The following is a 17,661-nucleotide window of genomic DNA, read 5'->3' as shown; positions in this document are numbered from 1 at the left end:
CAAGCCCGGATAAATAGAGAGAATGGGATTACCAAAAGGTAACACCGGCATCTACTCCGTGGAAAGAACTGGGGACCCTACCAGTAACTCACTCCAAGAGCATCACAAGCATGAAAATTACAATTAAGTATCATGTGTGACACGGCCGGCCGTCAAACATGAGCCCATAACCGTTGCACCCCAAAAAAAGATATATGTATAAACAATATATATAGGTAATATATATATATATGTATATATAATATAATAATATTATAGTATACGAATATAATATACTATATATAATATATAGTATTTATTAATCAACCATATATATATGTATAAATAAGTATATATGACTATATATATATATAATTATCTATATAATATAAATAATATAAATATTATACATATATATAATATATATATATATTAAATAATAAAAAAAATAATAAAAAATATAATAAATATCATATAGATATATATATATATGGTATATAAATATATATGTGTGCTGTGGTGTGTAGTCGTGTGTGTGTGTGTGTGTGTGATATGTGTGTGTGGAGTTACACATGAAGGGTGTGTGTGTGTGTGTGGTGTGTGTGTGCTGTGAGTGTGTGTGACGTGTGTGTGTGGTCATGCGTCGTGCGTGGTAGTGCGAAGTGTGATGTGGGATGTGTGTGTTTTTCGTGTAGTGATTTGCTGTGATGTGTGTGTGTGTGTGTTAGTGTGTGTGTGTGTGATAGAGCTGCTGTTGTGCTGTGTAGTGCCAGGGTGGTGTGTGTGAGTGGTGTTTGTGTGCTGTGGCATGTGTGTGTGTGTGTGCTTCGGGGTGTGTTGTGTTGTGTGGCTGTGTGTGTGCTGTGATGGGTGTGTGATGTTTCAATTACATTGTTTATTTACCAAGTTGCTTTTAATACAGGAGAAGAGATGAGCCCTCAAATGCATCCCGTCATGCCATATTAAATTTTCAATAAATTTAACGCGGACAATATTATTAGAAGGTTGCCATACATATTCTGTATTTTTCTTACTGTTTAAGCGAGAATTATCTTTATCGCTTCTTTATTTTTACTTAAAGTTTTTCACTTTGTTCCTCTCGTCCTTCTTATGTTGCTCAAAATTGTAGCATCTTTGTCCAAGTCACTCTTCCCTCCCCATTCACCCATTTAACTTGCTTTCTTGCAAATAGTCTATTTTTCATATCACTCTAGAAACTTTCGCCCCCCTTGTCCACTCTATTTTTAAAGCGTCGGACTCGTATACCACTGCACCGTACTCGTTAGACAGAAGTTTATGATAAGACTTGTAATGATACCTTCTTTAACTCATATCTTTGTCTGCATGCACGAGATGGCCCCCTACATGTCGGAAATCAGCCACTAGATTTTATGGAACTTTCATGTTATATGATCAGTTGTGCGATTTGGTTCCTGTTATATGCATTACTCCTAAGGTGTGTGTTTAAAGTGAATATCTCATAATTTCTGAATTGGATATAGTGGACGATTTTAGTTCTCCATCCCACCCGAGTACATGCGAATATTGGCTTGCTGAATTCATTTTCCGAGGTACAGCTTATAAAGAAAAACGTTGCGAATGTCACTTTGGAATGTTGTCATATTATCCTCTTTTTGTACTTTCGTGTCGCCTGCTAAACAAATGCAGATCACTACCGGCTTATGTAGACCTTAAATCATTGATGAAAATAGTACCCATAACCTGTGCCAGACATCGATCCTGAAGAATTTCGCCTAGTTATTCGTCCCATGTAGGTGATCCTCTCCGGCTTTCATCCATTCAGTCTGAATGCCTTTCACTCACCAAGTGTTCTATCCAAAAATAAGTCGTCGATGAGACACCTTATCGAAGGCCTTATGTAAGGTTTAAGTTTACAAATCCACCCAAAAGTCGTACTATGTCTTGTATATATTTCAGAAACCAAATGAACTTATTGAAACATTATGCGTGTTTATGAAAACTTCAACCCTATGTTTTCTAATTATCCTTCTGACAGTGTTACATGACCTAACTGTATATAACGAAAACTTGTCAATAAAAAATTAGAGTGTTTGTTTGTCGATCTGCCTTCTTATATAAAGCGTGCTCTTGTAACCTGCGCGAGTTTCCAAAGCCTATGGTCGTATTTCCTTGTCTCACTGAATTTGTCCGAATATAACAAGTCATAGCAGGCTGGCTACATAGTTCTTGGCACATTCCCTAAGAAACCTAGTTAAATTTTTCATCAGTGAGGTAGTATTTCATCACTGGTAGTGGTCTTAAACCTCTTCGTAGGTTTCCATTACACGCCCCTTCCCCCCCCCCTTCTATTTTTTGAGTTGAGTATTTTCAGCATTATGAAGTGCATTTGTACAATTTACATTGCCATTCAAAGAATGAGCTCTGACGAAATTTCTCATTAAGGTATTTTCTTTATTAATTTACTCCTCCTTAGATTGATGACCAATGTTATTGTACTGATGACGCTATTTGATATTACTATTTAGGTAATTAAAGAAGAGCCCTTTTGGTGATCCGCCAACATTTACTATGTCCTTTTTTTACGATCACTTTACTTATCCTTCGTGGCTATTAAGGTATATTCAATTCTTCCCACTTTAAAACTTTCACATGCCTACCATAAAATCATACCGTCTTCGGAACCGATTCCAAAGGTAGATGAATGATTGTTCTCTCGCTTTCTCATCGAAACACTTTGTTTTAGTTATGTTATTCGGCCATTAACTTGCTATAGCGTTTTGCAATCATAATAATATTTTTTTTACTTCTTATTGACTCTTTTCCAATCCTTCTTCTTATATTAAGACGTTCTTTCTTCCAGGACGGTGATCCTGTTTAGATCATTAAAGAAATCTTTAAGACTTTAAGCTCTCTGAGTAATTGATCGTAACCTTTTTTTTTTCCCTTTCACTCCTTTTCTACTCACATTACTTTCCCCTGGTTCCTGTAGCCTTGACAGTATTTGCGTGGTCATTGTTTCCTAAAGAGGAGAGTACTCATATTTTCTAAATATGTTTCCCTTTACTCTCTGATACATCGGCGTGTGTAGCCTTCATTACCAATCATTGAGACTAGGTCTGCTTGACAAATTAGCCCATTCAGTCTGCCCTTAAGTTTCCGCTACTCTGATTTACTACATCAACTTTTCTCCTTGCAGACTTTGCCCTTACGAGTCTTGTCTCTCGTTCTACTTTCTACTCTCTCTTCCATCATTTTTCCTTAGTTTTTTTATTTTATTATTTTCTAATGAAATATATGCCAGTATTCTACTCGGAACTGAATGATGTGTTCTTGAGAAACATTTGATTAACCATTTAATTAAAAGTTACATATTCTTCACATATTTTTGTTTAACACATTCTAAGCTACCATGCCGATCTACTTTGAGCTTCAAGAGCCTCAGTTCTAATGCTGTTTTCACTAGGCTTCATTTTCCTGTATGTCTAGTTTGTTACCCCACCTAAAAAACATAAAAACAGCAGCGGGTACTCGTTGGCAGTTGACTCTCTCTCAACGGTGTGTCGTGTTGTTTTGCTTGTTGTTGCTTGTTATACCATTAGTATCATTAGTCTATGAATATTTTATACGAAAGTTTCTTAGAGCTGCTAATAAAATACATAACACCGGTCACTACCAGTGACCTAAGGGTGATGAAGTTTGACGGCCAAATGGGTAACATCAACAAAAAAAATGCAAAATATGCAGAACAACACAAATTCAAAACATCCAATCTAACATCAATTCACGCACACAAAGAACAAATCAGATTTATAATGCCTAATTACCTGAGAACATGTGCTGTGCCCTAGTTTAAGACTAGTTTTTTGATTTCTGTCAAATTTTTGGATTCCTGCGTATCTGCTCAATCGAAACTTATCCGCCTACCTTTTTTTCACAAGGAACCAGTGCTCATATAAAACAGGACCAAGTTTTGCGTTTTTACAATGTACATCTGTTTTCCACCTCTATTTCCAGGTCTTTATAACTTTTGATAATCTTCTCAATGGTGTGTGTGCTGTGTTGTCGTTCTGTGTTTAGTTGTGTAGTGTCAGTGTGTGTGTGTTCGTGTGTGCTGTGCGTAGTGTTTCTTAGCGTCCCGCGTGTGTGTGTGTGGTGATGTGCTAATCTAACATCTTATTATTATTATCATTATCCTTATCATTATCATTATCATGTATCATATTCTCATTATCATCATCATCTATCCAATGCATCATCATATCATCATCATCATCATCATCATCATCATAATCATCTTCATGATCATCATCATAATCATCAATATATATTATCATTAATAATATTTTAAAAAATATATTATCTATTCTATATCATTATAATATAGCCTGTCGTATAGTTGTATATTCTATCATTAATCATCATTAATGGTCATAAAGAAAATGGTAATGAAAAAAAAAATACAAAGTGAAAAGCCTAAAAACGTAAGCATGTCTTGTATATTTTTCAAGCTAATCCAAAATAATAGTATTTACCTGGGTATCCTTTTATCGACTTGAAAGAGCCAGCCAATCCGATTGTAGCACATTCTGATGACGGCCTCTTTAGCAAATAATACAATAAAATGTAATATTGACTAAACCCGCAGGCTCCAAGCCTTTTATATAAATCAAATATCATCTCTTCCCCTCCCCAGAAAAAAAGCACTCCGTCAAAAACAATAGAATAATGCGATCGGACTGCTGTGTCGTGGTAAACAGAGGAGCCTTTTGCGTTCATCATTAGAATAGAGAAGCGATATCGTAGGTGGATATCGGTTGTACGGAGTACATTGGCTCAGACCCGAAGTGTGGCCCTAGAGTACTGGGTAACATAAGAATAATGATAATAGAAATTTTGGTATATAATAGTAATATATACGGTAATGTATGATACTATACAGAGGAGAATATATACCGAGATATATATATAGATGATAAGATATAGTATATTAATATCATATATGAATATAATATACATATATATATATATATATTATACGATGTGATATGCTATATATAATTATATATATATTACCTGATATAACTATATCATAATTATTTATATTAGGTGTGATGGGGTATGTGTGTGTGGTTGTCGTGTGTGCTGTGTGCTGTGTGTGTGTGTGTGATGTGTATGTGTATGATATACATATGTATCGTATATAGTATATGTGTATATAATAATAGTATATATCATCTATATATAGTATGTATGTATAGATTAGATACGTATCATATATAGAATAAGAATAGATTGCTATATTAGATATTAGAGTATATAACTAGATATTATTACGTACATATACACAGATGTGGGTGTAGGTATGTAGAGGATATGGATCGAGAGCTAGAGGAGAGATAGAAGATATAAGAAGACTATACAGAGAGAAGGGATACGAGATAGAGAACGAGAAGATATATATAGAGATAGAGGTGAGTCAGGATACGATATATATTGAGGAGCCAAGAGAGAGAGAGGGGATTACAAAGAGACACACAGACACACACAGACCGCATAGCTGGAAAAGAGCCAGAGACTATGATTAGATACGGCACTAGAGAATGAGCGATTGATTATATTATACGAGAGTACGACCAGTAGAGATCATAGTAGAGAAGATGCGTAGTAGTATCATTATATAATAAGTATATATTATATATATATTACAGATATGCATACACACACCCATATCTGTATGACATAGTATACTATATAGTATGTGATATACTATAGTTATATAACCCTGATTAATTATGATATACTAGATTATATCCAGAGTATATATAGATACTATACTATAATATATACAGATAGGCATACACACACCCAGATTCTGATATATAGTATATACGATAGTATCAGCAGTGAGTATATAGTATAGAGAGAGACGAATAGATATATATATAGGAGGATCTCGGTAATATATACTAGATATGATATAGATAGTATATAGCAAGATACATCAGAGGCAGCACACACAGATCCTGTGGATATATATAAGCTTAACGACGGCAGATCGAGTGATATAGACTATAGCATATTGAGAGAGTAGACTAGGAGAGACCTAAGGAGAAGAGAGAGAGAGAAGGAGAGAGAGGAGATAGAGAGAGAGAGAGAAGGAGAGAGGAGAGAGAGATATAAGATAGACGTAGGAGAGAATAGTAGGATATGATGAGAGCATATATATATAGGGAGATATAGAGATAGTATAGATATAGAGAGTAGAGAGTAGATATAATATGAAGGTACTATGTATAGCGAGATATGTGAATTATATATAGAGTATAGTACTTAATACTTAGGAAGAAGCAGATAGAGAAGACCGAGACGAGAGATCGTATGTGAGAGACGAGTAAAGTATATAGACATTATAGGATAGATATCTTGGCATAGTTTCATACTTTTAAATAAGCCAAAAACAAAAAAACAAAACATTCATAATCATGTATTATAAAGCTAATCGACACACTTTCTATATGTCGTGTGTGTGTGTGTGTGTGTGATTGTTGTGATGTGTGTGTGTCGGTGTAGTGTGTTGTATGTGTATGTGAATACATATGTATGTATATGAATGATGTGCTACTATAATATACTATCGGAAAATTCGCGTATATATATATATAGGATATTATATATATCATATATCTATCACTATAACATAGATTAACGTATCTAGACTATATATAGAGTAGTATATATATATAGCAATACACAGATGTGTGTGTATGTATGTATGATAATATGTATATATCCATGAAATAGGTATATATATATAACTCGAATACTTATGACTAGATAACTTAGATATATTATTACTAAATATATATATTATTATATCTAATATATGATATATACTACATATACACACATAAACACACACACCCATATCTGTTAAATACATTATATCTATATAATATTAATATATATATATATATTATATAATATATATATAACTATTAGTAATACGTATATAGTATATAATATATATAATTATATATATATATATATTATATACAGAGATGCATACACACACCCATATCTGGATATATATATATATACTTATACGTATTATATACTAACCTAGGTATAATCATATTATATGTATAATATAATATATAGATATATATATATAATCTATATCATACACTATATAATTATATATTTACATCTATGCGCACACACAATCTGCTGTTGTATATTATCAGGATATAGATAATAATATAGTATATATAGTTATATATATGAGTATATAAGCATCTATTAGATATATATAGGATCAGTATATATAGTATAATATATATATAGTATATATATAGCTAAGTACATATGTATATATACTAGATCATATACTCATTACTAATTACTGAATAAGTAGAGAAGAGATATATATCAATATATATAGTATATATGGCTATAATATGATATTATATATATTATATATGACGGTATATCACTATTAATATATATACTATATAGATGATGGTACTATTTATATATAGTATGTTATATAATATACTATAATATACTATACATTACTAATAATATATATATATATCCTAAACTATATATTATATATTATCATACTATATCTGTGCATATTTTCATACACAATATATCAAGTATATAAAGCTAATGACACACTATAGTATATAATATATATAGAATATATCATATAACATAATATATATACATATAGATATATAGCATATATAATATATATATCATATATATTATCGTGCTGTGTGTGTGTCGAATATCGGTGTGTCGTTAGTGTGTGTCGGTGTGGTGTAGTGTAGTGATGTTTGTGCCGTGTTGGGTGTGTCGCATGTAGTGTGCTGGATGTGTGTGAATGAGTGAAGTGCGCGTGTGTTGTGTGTGTGTGTGTGTGTGCTGTAATCAAACGTGTTGAGTGTGCTGCTGTGTGCATGACAGGTGCGTGCGATGCGTGCGTGTGTAATTGTGTGTGTGTGTGTGTGTGTGTGTGGTGGGTGTGCGCAGCTGTGTCGTGTACATGCGTGTGTGTGGTGTGTGTGTAGTGTATAGTGTGTATGTGTGTGTAGTCGCGTTGTGTGTGTGTGGGTGTGTGTGTAGTGTGTTGTGTCGATGTCGGTGTGTGTTTATGTGGGTAAGTGTGTGTGTGTGTTGTGTTGTGCGTGTGTCGGGTGTGTAGTGTGTTGATGTAGTATGTTTATAGCCACTGAGATACTCACTGAAACCAGCTACGCGCCATTATGCCGTTTATCCTCTCTATGGGTCTATACAGGATACAATAAGACCCTCAAAAAAACAGGCAATTGTTCCACACAAGAGAGCCGTCAACAACTGACAGTGTTCCAGCAACTTCAGTTTCCTAGTGTTCATTTTCTCTATAACACGATGGGAAGTACATGTACGGCCACACTAACTAAATCAAGACTGTCCTATGAAGACGCCGTGGGAGATAGGAAAAGAACGAAGTTTTACTCCAAAAAACTTACTCAAGCAACGCGGAAAATCGCCCAGAAAAAGTGGGTAGTTCCCCAAAACTTGCTTGCAAAGTTCTCATGAAAACTTTGATAATTTGGAAAACTCTATGAACCCCAGTCGAGAGGAAAGTGTGGAAGAAGTGTCTGTCTCCTCTTCTCCAAACAGCGACAAATGCTTTAAATATCTATCAACGAGATCGCTCAAATTTATTACAGCAGTGCGACTTAATCAAATGGAGAAGAACTAATAGGCGCTGCAATGTAAGAGGCTCTAAGCAGTCAAAAAAGATGAAATAGATGCGGGTCCGCGCTTGCAGGCAAACTCAGAGGTGCCAAGGCCCTAGCCTGCATAACGAGGAGGGAGAAACGACTAGCCTGTAAAAGGAACCCTCACAAGGAATTAGAATCAGAGCGATTGCGAGACAGCGTACAATCTCACTTAATTCTTCCTTTTGACTGCTGATCTCTAGGGAGAAGGAAAAAGAGAGCAAGAAGAGGAGAGACGAAGCAGTGAGAAGAATCGGGCGAAAAAATATGAACTGCAATATATCATCCTTATGACTACCTTACTTCCCCCCCATAGACTAGAGTTTACACACTTAGTGTCCATGTTTTTATTTTCAACCTGCAATGGTGGGGAAGCCGAAATAGGTGAACAAAGAAAAAAAAGGAGGAGAGAAGAAAATGAAGGAATTCGGGGTATGAATTTTTTTTTCAAGGTTTTAAGTATGAACAAACACAACACACACACGCACGAACACACACGTACAGAAAGCGCTCACGAACGCAACACACATACACAAGTACACACACACACACACCACACACAAACACACATGCAAACATACACACAAAGAGAAACAGCACACGAGACACACAACATTACATACGCATAGACACGTACACACACAAACACACGAACGCAGAATAAACCCTTATAACACACCGCACACGATGAACACACACACTCCTACATACGCATATACACGTACACACACATAAAAAACACACGCACACAACCACTAACACAAACACCGACACCCACACACCTATATCTAATTCAAAATTGTATATATAAAATATAATTGAACACCTGCATAATACACACACCACTATATATATATATATATATACACACACACACCCACACACACACAACCCACCACACACAATAATAGAATATATAATATATATAATAATACTATATATATATATACTATATATATTAAAGAGAGAGAGAGAGAGATGTGTGGGTGTGTGTGTGTGTGTGGTGTGTGATGGGTGTGCACGCGGTGTGTGTGTGGGTGTGTGTTGTGTGTGGGTTGTGTGGTGTGTGTGTTGTGTTGTGTGGTGTGTGTGTGTGGTGTGCTGTGTGTGTGTGTGCATGTATATTCATATATATCATATATAGTATATATATGATCTCTATATATATATATATATATATATATATATATATATGTAGATATATATATATCATATAATAATAGTATATATATATATAATATATATTATAACTATATTATATTATATGTTGTGTGTGTGTGATGTGTGTAGTGTGTGTGTGTGTGTGTGTCGTGTGTGTCTGTAGTATGTATATTTCATATATACATACACTTTATATGCATACATATCTACATACTTACGCCGCGGTGCCGAATGGTTAGAGCGTTCGGAATCAAGACTGTCCGACGGCCAATCTGAGTTCGCGGGTTCGAGTTCACCGACCGCCGCGTTGGTCCCTTGGGCAAGAACTTCACCTAATTGCCTACCTAGCCACTGGGTGGCCAAGCAGCCAAGTTCAGGCTGGTCCCAAGTCCGGATAAAATTGGAGAGAATGATTACCTAAAAAGTTACCACGGCACTCAGTCGTGGAAGGAAAACTGGCGGACCACCATGTACTCACCTCCCAAGAGCATCACAACATGAAAACTACAATTTAGTATCAGCTTAGACACACGGCGAGCTCAGACATGAACCTACCGTTAAAAGAAGAATATACATACACCACACACACAACATATATATGTATCTCTTCTTCTTTTAACGGTAGTTTCATCTGAGCCGCCGTGGTCACAGCATACAAACATCAGATACTTAATTGTAGTGTCATGTTAGAGCTCTTGGAGGGAGTACGTGTAGGGTCCCCAGTTTCCTTTCCACGGAGAGTGCCGGTTAGGTGACCTTGTAGGTACTTCATTCTCTCTATTTATCGGCTTGGGGACCGAGGCACTTGACTTGGGCTGGCTTGTCCACCCAGTGGCTAGGTAGGCAATCAAGGTGAAAGTTCCTTGCCAGGCGACAACGCGGCGGTTTGGTCACTCGAACCTCGAATTCAACAATTGCCCGTTCGTGACAGTCTGAGTCCGACGCTCTAACCCTTCGGCCACCGCGGCCTTGACGATCATGGGCTTCCATGATTTTGCTTAGCCAAGTTAGAGCGGTGGGGTTGCCATTGCTTCCGCCCGGGTTTTTGTTTTTATCGAGTCACCACTATTTACCCGGCACACTGATTGAGCTGGGCTTGGCCACCAGTGGCTAGGCAGGCCAATCGGGGTGAAGTTCCTGCCAAGGGAAACAACGCGCCGGCCGGTGATCGAACCCTCGAACTGTCAGATACAGTCGTGACAGTCTTGAGTACCGACGCTCGAAAATGTTGGCCACCGAATGGTGGGCCCCGCGCCCACATAAAACACTGGTGGCGACTGGGCCGTGGGATGACGTTAGTGTGATCAGCATCACGCTGTCCTGAAATCCTCAAGACCGCCGGAGACCATCTCCAGACGGACCCGCTCTTTGAGACTTCGGCCTCAGCAAGGGATAAGCGCGCTCCTCTGCGGTCATCAGCCCCAGAGAGGGGGGATGTCATGCTTCAGCTATCTTATGTGTATATATATATACATATACAAAATATATACCTATACATAGATATGTGTGTGTAGTGTTGTGTGTGTGTGTGTGCGTGTGTGGTGTGTGCGTGTGTGTGTAGTGGTGTGTGTGTGAATGTGTGTGGTGTGTGTGTGTACATATATTATATATATATCTATATTATATATATATATATATATATATATATATATATATATATATTATATTATTCTCCGCTTTTCTTCCTGACATTCTACATTTTTACTTCGTTCTTCTCTTCCTTTCTCAACGTGTCCCAGATCCCCTTGCCTCCTTTCTTTGCCTCCCCTAACTTTTCTTACTGCATACACTCGTTCTTCTGTCCTCTCTCTCTCTCCCGCCTTCTTTCTACTATAATTCCTCCCTACCTTTATCCATTTTTTTCCAACGGTATAGCTCATGTTTTGAGCGCCGTGGTCACAGCATGATAACGAATTGTGTAGGTTCATGTTGTGAGCTCGTTGGGAGTGAGTACGTTGGTAGGGTTCCCAGTTCCTTTTCCACGGAGAGTGCCCGGTGGTGGGAAAAAAACCCGCTTTTAGGCAATCATTTCTCTATTATTATGGGCCAGCCCCAAGTCAGTGACGGCCAGACCCGTCGGTTAGAAAGATGAGGGATCGATAAAAACACAGGGCAGAAGACAACGGCAAACCACCGCTCTAAATTGCCAAGAAAATCATGGAGGATCCCTGATCGCCAACGTCCTTGTAGGTCAAGGAGCTTGAAGAAGAAGAATTATCTTATTGCATCCACATTGGTTTATTTTCATTACTTATTATTCGTGACATGATGACCGTTTTCTTAAAAAAAAAGTAATGACTTATCGTAACAAAGGCATTTCACATTGCAAGCGTCTTTTATGAGAAGATACAACATACAATACAGTAATGTATCAAAAGGCCTTTTCACTGTAGTGCCCTGATAAAAAAATGGAATAAAATAGAATATGCTGTTTTATTTTTAAAAATTTAGGGCTTCGTAAATGGGCGTAGAGGTTTGGTTGTGGTGGCAGAGGGTTCACAATGATTTTTATTATCTATTTATTTATTTATTTATTTATTTATTTAATAATATTATTATTAGAAAGAGCGAATTAAGAAAACATTACATTTGGACAACCGGAAGCATTTCCTTGCTGTAAAGAAAGGGGGACATGACGAGGATTTTTTGAAAGAAGTTTGAAATGGGTAAATTGTGAATCATTCTCAGTCGGCATTATCTTCAATTAGATTTAAAGATGGAAAAAAATCACCCTAGAATATTAATTACCGCGTGTACAGTCCTGTGTTCTCTCACTTGGTCTTCCCTTGATGGAGTCTTACAGGCACGCTGTGATGAACACGAGAATAATATTGTCTCCTCGCCTCTCTCTCGCCTCCGCCAAGACCCAGGTGAAGGTGGCAGCCTCCTCGCCTCTCTCTCGCCTCCGCCCAGACCCAGGTGAAAGGTGGCAGCCTCCTCGCCTCTCTCTAGCCTCGCCAAGACCCAGTGAAGGTGGCCAGCCTCCGCTGCCTCTCTACGCCTTCGCCAAGACCAGGTGCAGGTTGTGGCAGCCTTCTCGGCCTCTCTCTCGCCTCGCAAGACCAGCGTGAACGTGGCAGCTTCCTCGCCTCTCTCTCGCCTCCGCCAAGACCCAGGTGAAGGTGGCAGCCTCCTCGCCTCTCTCTCGCCTCCAGCTCAATCTCCAACCAACCTGCTTTGATTTACATGTTAATGAAAACGCAAAGATAAGATATATCTGTCAGTTATTATCGTGGTTTATCAGTCAGAGACAGCCGAAAGTGCTCGTGTTCGTGAATGTGAGTACTCTGTAAGTGAGCTCGTTTAATTTATTTGGTTATTGAGTGAAAACAAATCATCTCGTATATTCTTCCTAAACATCATGTCTTCTTTACTTTCATAACGCATCAATTATGTTATTAATTCATTGTCAGGGATTCTCACAAAAAAAACTGGACTCCACTCTATATTCAATTTATCTATAGATTCATTGTCTTATTGTACTAGTATTTCATTGAGTATTATGTGTTTATCATGTATGATCAAGTTGACAGATATATCGATAAAATGCAAATTAAAGCTGCTGATTGATGCAGTGGCCTTGTGTGAGCGTTTGACGCACAATTTTCATAGTTGGAATATATTATATTGATTATGATGCTCTAAATTAGGTGATTCTTCGTTCTGCGTTCACAGTGAATAAGGCAATTTTGAAAACACTTGAGAACCGTATGTCTTATGTTGATATATATTATATATATATAATATATAGATATATATATATAGATATATATATAATATTATATATATATATATATCTATTTATTTATTATTTATATTTATTATTTTTATGGCTTGTAATGCTCACTTTAAGTCCCCAAACATAGGTTTGCTTATTTGATTTCAAGGACCGTTAAAATTCAAAAGTTGAAAAAAAAACTATTAATCTCAAACAGTGCCCCACACAAACCACAATAATAATAAAAAAAAAAAGATAAATGAGTAAAGCATCCCTACCCTGACGCACAGAAAAGACGACAACACCACACAAAGAAAATGCGAACGATCAAGCTGACAACAGCGGGGTGGCCGACTGCCATCATCGCCGATCTGATGAAGTCGCGAAAGAATGTACACAGCAGGGGGTGTGTGAGAATATCGAGGCAAGAAGAGGAACAATGTGCGAAGTGGTGTTCGGTGAAGAGAGAGAGAGAGGGAGGGGGGAGGGAGGAGGAGAGGGAGGGGGAGAAGGAAGGGGGGGAGAGGGAGAGGGAGGAGGAGAGGGAGAAGGAGTGAGAGAGAGAGAGAGACGAGAGAGAGAAGAGAGAGAGAGAGAGAGAGAAATGAGAGAGGGAGGGAGAAGAGAAAAAAAGTCAAGTGATTATCTGTAAATAATAATACTTTTAATAATAATAATAATAATAATATCTTTTTTTATGAAAAAAAAAATAATGATAAGAAAACAACAGCAATGATAATAGAACAGTCTCCCCCAAGCCCCAGGTGTTCCCAGTAGCCCAGCAAGTAGTTCCCAGTAGTCGGGCAAGGGAGATCAGGCGCAAGGAATCGCCCGCAGTCAGACAGCTACAAAGGGGGTACTGGTGTTCAGGCTGAAGCTCTGGTGATAGCGAGGCCACGGGCATGTAATCGGCGCGGAAGGAACAAAAGCCTTATCGATATCTAAGTGTGCTGAATGTTCTAAAGAATCGCTCTGCCCGAGGAGGTATCTCGTGGCGTCTGAAGGAGGAGGAGGAGGAGGCGATGTGTGTGTATGTGGGGTCTCTCTCTCTCTCTCTCTCTCTTTTTTTCCTTTTCTCTTTCTGTCTCTGTCTCTTTTTCTTTTCTCTCTCTCTATTCTCTTCCTCTCTCTCTGTCGATCTCTCTCTCTCTCTCTCTCCTCTCTCTCTCTCTCTCTCTCTCTCTCTCTCTCTCTCTCTCTCTCTCTATCTGTTTGTCTCTGTCTGTCTGTCTCTGTCTGGCTATCTGTCTGTCTCTGTCTCTCTCTCTCTGACTCTTTCTTTCTTTCACCCTCTCTCTCTCTCTCTTTCTCTGTCTGTATGTATGTGTGGTTCATATATATACATACATATTATATATATATATATATATATATTATATAATAATATATAATATATATATACTATATAAATATTATATATATAGATAATATATATTATATATATATAAATACAATATATATATATATATTAATAATAGATATATATATATATATATATGCACACACACACACACACATACCACACACACAACACCACACAGACCCACACACACATACACAAAAACACACACACACCCACACACACACACAACACACACAAACACACACACACACACACAACACACACACAAGATATATATCTATATATAATATATATATATATATACGATTCTGCACTATATATATAATATAGAACTTCTATTCACCAATTTTAGTTTTTTTCATTCGATTACACAGCTTACCGTTTACTATAGTTTCCACTACCCCAGTAAAAACGATTTTCTGGTAGTAACAGAAAACAGCACGCAATATCTGTGAACACGGATAACCGAATATTTTTTAGACACCACCAAACTCATTTGTTTTTCTAGTTAGTCATAAATGTTTTTTTCTGTATTGATAGGACAGGTAATAATAATTTGGGACTTTAATTTCCTACTATGATTTCTAAATAATCATATATATGTTTATATATTATATATTATATCATGAAACCGTATATTGATATGTTTATTGCTGTAGAGTAAAATGCAAGAAAATAGACTTTTTTTCTTCATAATTATCAACTTCTTTGAATCCTTCTATTTTCTCTTTCTTTATTTTATTTATCTATCATTTCCCTTCCTTTCTTCTGTATTGTTATGTACCCGTCTTTTTGCTGCACCTTGTACCAAGCTGAGTTTCACATTACGTTTGAATTTGACAGAGTCACAATAAAAGTGGAATTTTGACACATAGTCGCAATAAACGAGAAAAATATTCCGCCTAAACTTTCCACATGCCAAAATATGATATAAAAAAAATCTACGGAAAATGTTACACCCCGATACTAGAGTCATAAGAGGTTTTCTAGTCACTGTGATTCATATTTTGGTGTATCTGTTATTATGTTATTATTCTATAAAGCATATCAGTCAATTTTTATCGTGTGTTTGTTTCCATAAGGTAACATGCTTTCGTACCTGTAATTGTGTAAACGTCTGATTATTGTGAAGCAAATAAATGAACAGGAAGGTCTGTACTTGTAATCTCGGTTTATACCAAAATAACGTAGATTAGTAATGATGGTGATACTGATAATAATGATAATGATAATGTTAATAGTAAAATGATATGATATAATATCAATTAATACGAAACAATAGTTATTAATAATAATAATAATAATAATACTAATCTAGCAATAATAATCGTAAGTGATGTAATGATAATGTTTGGGGGGGGGGGAAATTTTAATGAAAAAAGGCATAATTAGAGCATAATGATGATGAGATAATAATAATAACGACTACATGATAAGTATAATAGCAATGGTATAATAATAATATGATGATGATCTGTGCCTGAAACAATAATAATAATAATAACTTTAAATAAACGAAGAGAATCTTCGGATATATGATATAAATGAGCCAGTGTTTTGAAATATCGAGAAATATAAGCACTCCAATTGGGATTTCAAACCTGCTCTAAAAGGACGTTCAAGTTAGAAAAAAAAAAATCCATTAATATTATAGTATTAGTATATATATAGTTATTAGAGTGGAATATTAAACAGGGTTATGAACATTGTGAAAGTTGAAAACACTGCAAAATCTCCAGAGCGATAAGGATTATCAATACAAATCATAGGGAAATCTGATGAAGCTAATATCATGCATTATATGTAGTGGAGACATAACTGTTCAGAATAAAATATTACGTCAATCATATATATATATATAGATATATGATATATATCTATCTATAATATACATGATATTCGATATATATATATATATGTTATATTATATTTTTTTTTTCTGATTTGATTTACTATCGTAATACTCTATTTTCATTCTTATAGCCGCTGCATCGAACAACAATGTTTACTATAAACGTATGTGAAAAAACAAAATACTTCGATACCAATATTGATACCCATTACAAGGAAACGTTTTATTTTTATTTTAGAGGCATTCATATTTGAATTTATTCAAGGACAGTCTCGTCACTTTCTTTGACAAGCATACACACACAGATCAATTTTTTAGAAATATAAAAAAGAGAGAAAGAGAAATTTATTGTTTCCTGGGGGGATGGCTATACTGTTTACGTTATGCAGGATGAGATAAGGTGATTTGTCAATGTTGTCACTGACTAGAATATTGACGGTCTGTGTTATCAGATTTATTCCTTACCTCACTAAAAGGAATGGTGTTTGTAATGGCATGGATATCCGCATCAGATTTCTGGGGGAAAAAAAAAAATTATACTTACAGTGAATGAAAACAACATGCATTTGCCAAAACAAGGGTATATAGATATTATAAAAACAAGGTACACCATATTCAGAGAGCTTTGCATCTAACACTCAATCAGTACAGCCATGTTTTGGTGTTTGAAATAATTGGAAATGTGTATTATATCATTTTTACTTGAGCAACATATCTTTATTCTTTTTCGAAATGAGACAGTACTCGCACACTTTTTATAGGCATACCAATATATTACAATGCATATATTAAGAAGGACTTCCCAACAAATAATTGGCCATTTCTATATCTATAT

Source organism: Penaeus monodon, chromosome 42 (assembly GCF_015228065.2).
Source record: "Penaeus monodon isolate SGIC_2016 chromosome 42, NSTDA_Pmon_1, whole genome shotgun sequence".
In the NCBI taxonomy this organism is placed as follows: Eukaryota; Metazoa; Arthropoda; class Malacostraca; order Decapoda; family Penaeidae; genus Penaeus; species Penaeus monodon.
Note: the sequence above shows the minus strand (reverse complement) of the source record.